Genomic DNA, 9,121 nt, shown 5'->3' on the forward strand with positions numbered 1-9,121 from the left:
TAAAAATCATGCTACATGTTTGTGTGTGTGTATATACATAACAAAATTAAATTCAATATTTAGAAAGAATCCATAAAACAATTGAAAGCAAGGTTAAGGGTAAACCTCAATTTAATAATTAAAAACAATTAGTCTAAATTAAAATTGCTCCATAATTTCTAAATATTAAGTTTTTTTAATCTTAAAATATTAAAGAGAATAAAAGAGTCAATGTATTTAAAAAAGTATTAATAAAAATTTAATAGTATATAAAATGTCTTTTTTCAAATATAAATATAAAAATTGTAGTGATGTTGTAAAATTATAGAAATAGATAAAATAAAGTAAGAAGAAAACAAGAAATATATATTGATAAACTCTTATATTCAAGTGGTCATCCACAATTCTTGTGATCTCTCTCGGATGTGTGTACAATAACAGTAAAGTAATCCCACATATTTATAAGACCTTAGAATGCTTGTAGAGTTTATGGGATAAGGTTGTAATAATGAGTACACTTATGGATATACATCTCCCCTATAGGCTTAATACATTTCACCCTTTACACATCCTAAGTAACCTTTTCATTTCCCAAAGTTTACACATTCCAATCAGAATTTATTTCTAACAAGTGAGTTTTTATAGTGTCGTCTTACTAACTTCACTCTTATCACATGTAATCCCAAAATTTGAATTCCGTTGGATCTAACATTTAAGAAGCTCATCAGATGGCAAGAGTCTTATAGCTCAACTGATTCAAAATTTTGGTATTTTTCAAAATATCTAAGGTTAAAATCTCCACCTTCATTATAACTATCAAATACTTTTCAATCAAAATGTCTCAATAAGGACTTGAATATTTTAGACAAAATAAATAACAAATACTGTTGAATGTCTAAAGAACAATTAAATAATTATAATTGCATATAAATATAATCACACCAAAAACGCTGTCCATTAAAAGTGATTAAAATAGTATTATTTAAATGATTCAGATCCTCTAGATTTTCTATAATACTCTACAAATAGATTTTCTTAAATCTTAACTATTTTTTTATGATTTAAGAGTTTAGATTCTGCTATATCAGCATTCCACTAACAATACTAGAGACAGACCCAGGTGTGGGCCTAAGGGGACCTGGGCCCCCCTGGGACCAAAAAAAATTTAGTAGGTAAAATTTTCAAAAAAAAAAAGACTTGGGCCTCCCTTATCAAAATGACTTGGGCCCCCCTTATTTTCATGAACCATCCTATCCCAGCTAGCCGGCCCAATCAAGATCCCACGTAAATCTAAAAAAAATGTAGAAAAGAAAAAAGAAAACAGGAAACCTAGTAGTCCAAAACCAAACGGAACAAGCGAAAAACAAAGGAAAAAGAAAAGAAAAGAGAGAGGTGAGACAAAGACAGTGAGAGGCGAGACTTAGAGAGTACTCACGCCACCACTCACGTTGCCACCACACGAGAGAGACCCATCTCATTGCCCACATCGCCACCCATCTTGCAGAGTTACACACCCATCCCTGTCAACTATCGACATCGCATACCCAAATGGGAAACGGCCACACCAACGCCGCCACGAGAGACCCATCTTGCTGCCAGTTGCTCGATCTGCCCATCCTAACTTCATTGCTTCAGCCTTCATAGTTCACAAGTATTTAATCTATCATTTCCTTCAAAACCTAATATAATATTTGTGAATCTCATAATCTAACAATTTGTGCTTGTGGACCTGTGATGTTTGTGTTTTTACTGATGAGTGATTAATTTTGTTAAATTTATATAACATTTTTATTTTTATGAAGTTTTCATTATCCATTTGTCATTGTTCTTACAAAAATATTATAAACTAAATGACAAAACTCAACCCACAAGCACTATATTAATTAGTGATCCACACAACCACACTCATTCATACATAAATAATACTCTAAAGGTTTACTTAACCAATCAAATACTTGAACAATCATTAACTTTACTACTTTTTTTTCTTGAATCAATGACTTTATAATATGGTAACAATACACACACATGTATCAAACTCTATGTATTTCCTAGTTGTTAAATTATATAAAGTTATATTATATTTATACTATACATGCACACATTCGTACACATTACAATCCACACACATAACATTATAACAAACAAAAAAATAATGGACACAATCAATATCAGACATATAGTTATACACATAAAATAAATATATGAGAGAGAGAGAGAGAGAGAGAGAGAGAGAGAGAGAGAGAGAGAGAGAGAGATTTATCTGTGATTTGTGTTATTGTTTTTTTTGTTTTTGTTTTTGGATTGACTGATCTGTGTTATTGTTTGGTTTTGGACTAGGCTAATATGTGATCTAGGCATGCAAGATTTTAAACTAGGGTGTGCAAAAATATTTTTAAAGATAAATTAAATTAATAAAAAAATTAAATTAGCCCAAAATTAAACTAAAATATGTTTCAGTTCTTAGCTATGACTGGGTTTACCTTTTTTTCTTCAGAGAAAAAAAATTGTGTTAGGCTCATACAATGGCTAGCCTAACATCAAACTAAAAATTCTTACACACAAAAATTAGCCCAAAATTAAACTAGAGAATGATAGCTCCGCACAAAAGCTAACCCATATATTTATCTCTTCAATTCTTAAACGAGTGTAATATCTATAGAGGACTTATAGCGTTCTACTTCATTTTTCCAATGTAAGACTTAAATTCTTTTTCACAAAAAAAGAAAAAAGAAAAAAGAAAAGTCTTACGTTGAAAAAATAGAATGATATTAAGAATGACTTTACTTACAAATGAGTCATCTTTCTTTATCCTTCATTCTCAATAGCAAATGTCCCATGTTGATAATTTACATGATAAAGAGACGTAAGTTGTTAAAAATCTCTGTTCTATGTTCAAAATTAAGAAGTAACTATCAAAAATATTTGGGGGGCATTCCAAGATAAAATATAAAAGGACAAAGTTTGATTACAAACTTGATTGTAACCTATGACTACAATTCTTACTAAAAAAAATTAATATAACTACATATTTTGAAAATCTAATCGTTGGATTGTGTGTTCTTTATGTTCTTAACATACATGACAAAATTTCATGCAAATCAAAGGGTGTTTACTATTTGATCCATAAATATTTTTTTATGCATAATTTTAAATTACAAAAAACTTAAAATTTAAACATTTAATTGATGATGTAAGTGCACAATTGCACCTGGACCCAAAGATTATTATGAACTCAGGCCCAATGAGCCTTAAACAATTAAATTTGTAGAGTGTGGGCTTGAAATCTAGATTAAAGATACTGAGAACTTGATAACGGGCTATAGGGTGCAAACACTTGTAAACAATGAATGATAATTGCAGGTGGACCTCCTCGGACGTGAGCCGATGATTATTTCTGTATTATTTCTCTTTCTTTCTTAAAGATTACAATTCTTAATTTCTTTATTACTTACAGACCGCCCCCTTTTCTTTGGCCTTCACCCCCCCTTAAATACTTCCTTTCCTGATACTTTATCCACGTGTTGCTCAAACCCCCTCCCCTAGATATTTTTTCCCTTAGTGCCTTTGAATAGTGACCAAAAGTTTCAGCTCTACTGTTCAGGGGTCACTTCCCCATTAATGCGGTCAGGGAGGTAGGTGCAGAGTCTTTAATGTGGAGGTGGCATCCTTGGCTCATGATACTTTTCTAACATCGGTGTATTTAGAAGGTTCAGGGTTTTCCCCTCTTAACCAACAGTCTTTCCAGAGTTCTGTCCCGAACTTCATACTGAATCTACGAGCTTTCTTGGGTCTGTCCGAGGAGGAACTCACCCTCGGATGTGTTCTCGGACCCTCGGCGTATGGGCCGATCCGCGGTACTAACAAATTCTTAGCCCAAGAACAGATCAGCCCTCCTTGCTAAAGCCCAAGGGCCCAAATGCCCGCTTGGGTCCTTTTACTCCCCACAGATGACATAATATAAATTTTTGATCTTCTGAAAATTTTACAACCATGAAGAATATAAAAAATATGTAATACAATGATAAATTTGTCAAAATTCATACTCAATAAAAAGATATTAAGTGGAATTGTAATATTTTTTTTGTTTTTTATATTTTAGAAACGAGTGGAATTGTAACCTTAAGTTACAATCAAGTTTGTTGCCAAACTTTTTCTAATATAAACTCCATATAAATTTATGTTATTATTTATATTATTAAATTCATTATTAATTAAATCTTTTATGACATTATTGCATGTAGGCGTGATTAGTGTTATATTTTGTTCATAGTTGTGAAGTTATAGTTTTTACATAATATTTATGTTGGTTTTATTCCATTACAAAAAGTATTGTAATTTCATTAATTTATTTACTTATATTTTGTGGGATTTAATTGTAATGAGTTTAGTCATAAGGAGTGAAAAAGTTGATCAAGACAGTTGAAGGTTATATGAGGAGCACATGTCAAGAGTCAGTGTATCTTGCGAGTAATGTCGCGACTTGGCCAACTCGCGAGATGACCCACAAGATGCATTGATAGCTAGGAATTTAAGTGTGGCTCTTATACTATTCACCTATACTATATATACCCGCGTTACCCACAAAATTGTAAAGAAGCTATTTAGAAGAAAACCCTAGAGAGGTTTCTATAACACCCACATTTTAGAGAGAGCTACTCATTCTCAAGAGAAAATTCCTTTGTAATCTTTTTTCCTTCCCTCTCCCATTGTTATACATTGAGAGGAGATTTTACCCAAACACAACCTATATCCATTCAGAATGTAGAGAGTATTTTGGAGTTTGAGAAGTATTGAGTCTTTGCCAAAATAAGTCGGTGAGACTTGACTATGCAATCGAGTGGTGTTGCGGGATCCGAGAAGCTAGTGAAGACAAAGTTCAGTGAAGTTCGTTGGTAGCTGGAGCTTGGAGGGCTCAACTAATAAGGGTAGATTAGGCTTGAAGGGTCATTTTGATAACCTTATACTCCAACTTATTCATTAGTGGATCATTTGGCTTGGATGACTGCAGAGAGATTATGCTGAGTTCTTCAGTTTTTCTCTTCGATAGCACATCGTCGTGTTATCTTGGGTTTGAGTTTCTTTTCCTTACTACCTTTTATATATTTGCGTCGCTCTTATATGTTCATCCATGCAATTGTTGAGTGCTTTGATTAATTAATTTGCTAATCATCTATATTCTACATTAAGTGTGTTTAGATTAAAATTAATTAAGCCGTAATCAAAATTTTGGGTCTAAACAAGTTATATTAGTTTTACTATTGAGCTTTCAATAGTAAATCTCTTCTCCTAAAAAGAGAATTGTTCCGGTAGGTTGATGTTCAATATAAAATTCAGTCACTTTGTTATGGATGGATCTATTGCATACACATGTTAGGAGATCCCTTACTAGCTGTGTGTTGCATCAAAATTTAAAACATGTGATCAACCATAGTTAGTCTATTAGGAAAATATAGTCATCCCAAAATTTTTAGAACTAAGACATTTTGTTGTATTTACCAATCAGATCATTAGTCAGGCAGAAAAACTGTAAAATTACTCCCTTTTTCAATCGTTTGTTTTGGTCCGAATTTTAAAACAAGGAATATTCATTTCAAAAACAACAAAAATACCGAAGAACTTGATTGTTTAATAGTTTAACCTAAGTATTTCCCCAAATCTACCACTTGTTTTATGTTAAGAATACCATATAGCTGACTTTTAAAAAAAAAAAAAAAAAAAAAAAACCACATAGTTGTATTCTTTAAGAACTAAACACATTTACTTGCGAAAACAACCTGAAACTTCAGCAAAAACTGACTCTCTGCCTGTTAGGGACATTTTTTTTGTCAATAGACTAACGAAGCCTAGAGCCCAATAACCCATTCACAAAACAAAGTTCACAAAATATCAAAGCCTATAACCCATACTGATGCTCGAAACAAGCCCCAGATATTGAACTAGTTTAGATTTGGGTCATGAAATTAATTGGGCCAATACTCAAGTAAAGAGGGCCACAAGTGTTTTGGTTTATCCTATGAGCAGCCCAAAGGGAAGGAAAATAGAAAAAAGATATGAACTCAAAGTGTTTTGGTTTGTTTTTTAATGCGTTGATGATGGTGTTTTGTTTATTAGAGTAGATATCTATATCTATACTACTATTTAAGGGACTTTTGCTATTTGGATTGTATTTTTTTTTGTTTCAAAATATCCTTATACCTAGACAAAATTAGAGGACAATCAAGCAGGGACGGGGCTAGAACTTTGAGTTAGGGGGGCAACTTTACTATTGGTTGTGTGCAGTGATTTTAACCTTTAATTTTCTCAACTTTGCCTTTTTTTGTAGTTAAGAACAAAATTATTTTTGTTTAGAAATTTTTTTAAAGGGTAGGGTTATTTACTTAGGATAAAATTAGTTAATTAAGCTTAATTTTGTTTTTAGTTTTACTGTTAATTTTTGTTGTTGAACTAATTTTTTTTTTGGCTTGTATATTTTGTTTTAGATTTTACATCTATAAATTTTTTTATGGTCACTAAAATGATGAAAATACTAGAGCTGCAAGTTTTTTTAATTTATATAAATTACTTACGTAATAAGTGGTTACTAGTAAGTAAAAAAATGATGTAAATAGTCTGTCCACATGCTAATCAATAAAAATTTGCTACCAAAAAGGTTTATAAAAATGTTATAAAAAAATTTGTGAGTATAACATTATTCTTAAAAGAACCAATAATATTGTTAAAGGGAAATAAAATGTAATTTGTAAAACAAAATTACTAAAATTAATACTCATATATATAATAATATTTTTTTTAAAAAAAATTTAGAGGGGCCGCGGCCCCCCTTGGTCCAGGCGTAATTCCGCCCCTGCAATCAAGTAAAATTATATTTCTAACTTTTCAACAACCACACTACAAAAATAACTTCACATCCACTAAACCACTACCAAAATTCAAATTTGCTACAAACACTCTTATTAAAATACAGCAACCAACTATCCTCTTCTTCTTTCTTTTTTTTCTTTTTTTTTTTTTTGTTGAAAATATCTCTTTTGCAAGATCTCTTTTTTTCCCTCTCCTACATGTTAAGTTGGTTTTTTTTAAAAACCTTCTTTTTATGGGAAAAAGTACTTATTCTTATCCCTTTTTTATAATTATTATCCTTATCCCATCATTATAAAAAAAAAAAAAATTCTTTTTTGCAAGATCTTGTTTTTTTTTTTTCCCTCTCCTTCACGTTAAATTGGTTTTAAAAAAATAAATAAAAACTCTTACTTTTTTTTTTCCTTATCCTTATCCAAAAAAAAAAAAAAAAACTCCATCAGGAAAACTCTCCACGTGCAAAACCAAATCGCAATAACTTCCTACTAAATATTACTAATAGCCCTGTAACAATGGTTACTAACCACAACAAACTTCTCCTAAACTCAAGCACTGAATTTTGCTAAGGAAATTTTAATAAAAAAAATATATTCAAGCGTGGTATTTTTGTTTTTCAAAATGAATTCCAACTCTTTTTTTTTTTTTTTTTTCATTCCAACTTCTCATCATCTATACTACTATTTAAGAGGCTGCCTTTGTTTGGACCAGATTTTTTTTGTTCCAAAATACCCTTATGTCCCTAAGTTTAAGTAGAGACAGAATTAAAGGACAACAAAGTAAAAATACATCTTTAACTCCCACTAAAACATTGCCCACAAAATATGATTTTTTTTTTTGGTTCCAAAATACCCCTACACCCCTAGGTTTAAGTAGAGACAAAACTAAAGGCTAATCTGGTAAAAATACATGTCTAACTTGCACTAAAACATTGCCCACAAAATAGGAACACTCTTCCACTGACCCACTTCTTCAAAGTAACTATATGTTTATTGTTTTTTTTTTTAAAAAAAAGAAAAATAAGTTAACTCCCTAATACAAGTTCTCATCTACACACTCCATACCCTCCATTCAGTTTTTCAATTTTTCATTTCCACCTCTTTTCCTGTTCCTTTCCGTGCACGCTCATTTCTCTTTCAATTGCAAAACTGCACACTTCAAACTTCTCTCTCCAAAAGTTAACTGATGGTTGTAGTGTGGAATCTGTTATGCGATTTAAGTTTGCGAAGTCCAAACCTTAGAATCATGGATTACCTCATCTAAAAGGTATGATGTGTTTACTGGGATTTTTTTTTTTTTTTTTTTGTGGTAAACTACTAGTATTTTATGAATGCTAATTTAGTGTGCCATTTGTTTATTTGTTTTTATTTTTTATTGAGTTTATAATATAGGGTTTTGCTTTGATGGAATTTTTTTTTGGATTTTCACATTGACCTTCGTTCAACAATCAGCATGTAAATTTTGAATTTTTTTTTTTCTTTCAAGTTTTACTCATTTTCTTACAAATCTGAGATTTACAGAGAGAACGAGAGCTTTTTAGTTCTAAGCCAGAGATTCAAATTGATGAGGAATGAAGAAAAATTAAATTACTCCAGATTGTCCATGGTCATCCACACTAGCAGCCGTCTAGAAGAAAGCACCAAGACGAGGCTAACGCACATGGTCGTCCATAGACGAAAACACACCCGCAGCACTCGTCCTAGGAAAGCTATCATCCCCGTCCTAAAGGGGTTCGTCCACAAGAGGACCCCTGGACGAGACATTTACACTTGGGAATTACTGAGTACATTTCACCACTCCGCAACATACGCATAACTTCCGGTGACCGTTGTATATGAAAATATAACTCCTAAACGGTTGTGGAAGTTATCCTTGAACCCTCACACCTCCTCAAATCTAGGGGAGGTTACAATCCCAATAAATGTTCATAGGACACTCTATAAATACCCATTCAGACCAGAAAAAGGTACGCTTGATATTTCTCAAAACAATGGAACTCCGAAAATATATAGAGAGAAGACTAACTTTGCCATCGGAGGGTTCTTGGTCGGCAATCCCGGTCACCTTTGATAACTTTTCTTTCTTTTCCAGGCCATCGAAGGAGCAAGCAGTCTTGTCAAGTCCAAAGCATCCAGCCTACTGATTTTCTTTGCATAATCACAAATTATTAACATTTATAAAATAAAAAATTAAAAATTAAAAGGACAATCCAGTAAAAATACAATCCTAACTTCCACTAAAACATTGCCTAAAATATAGGATCACTCTACTGTTGATTTTCAAA

The sequence above is a fragment of the Castanea sativa genome, chromosome 2, assembly GCF_040712315.1.
Source record: "Castanea sativa cultivar Marrone di Chiusa Pesio chromosome 2, ASM4071231v1".
Lineage (NCBI taxonomy): Eukaryota > Viridiplantae > Streptophyta > Magnoliopsida > Fagales > Fagaceae > Castanea > Castanea sativa.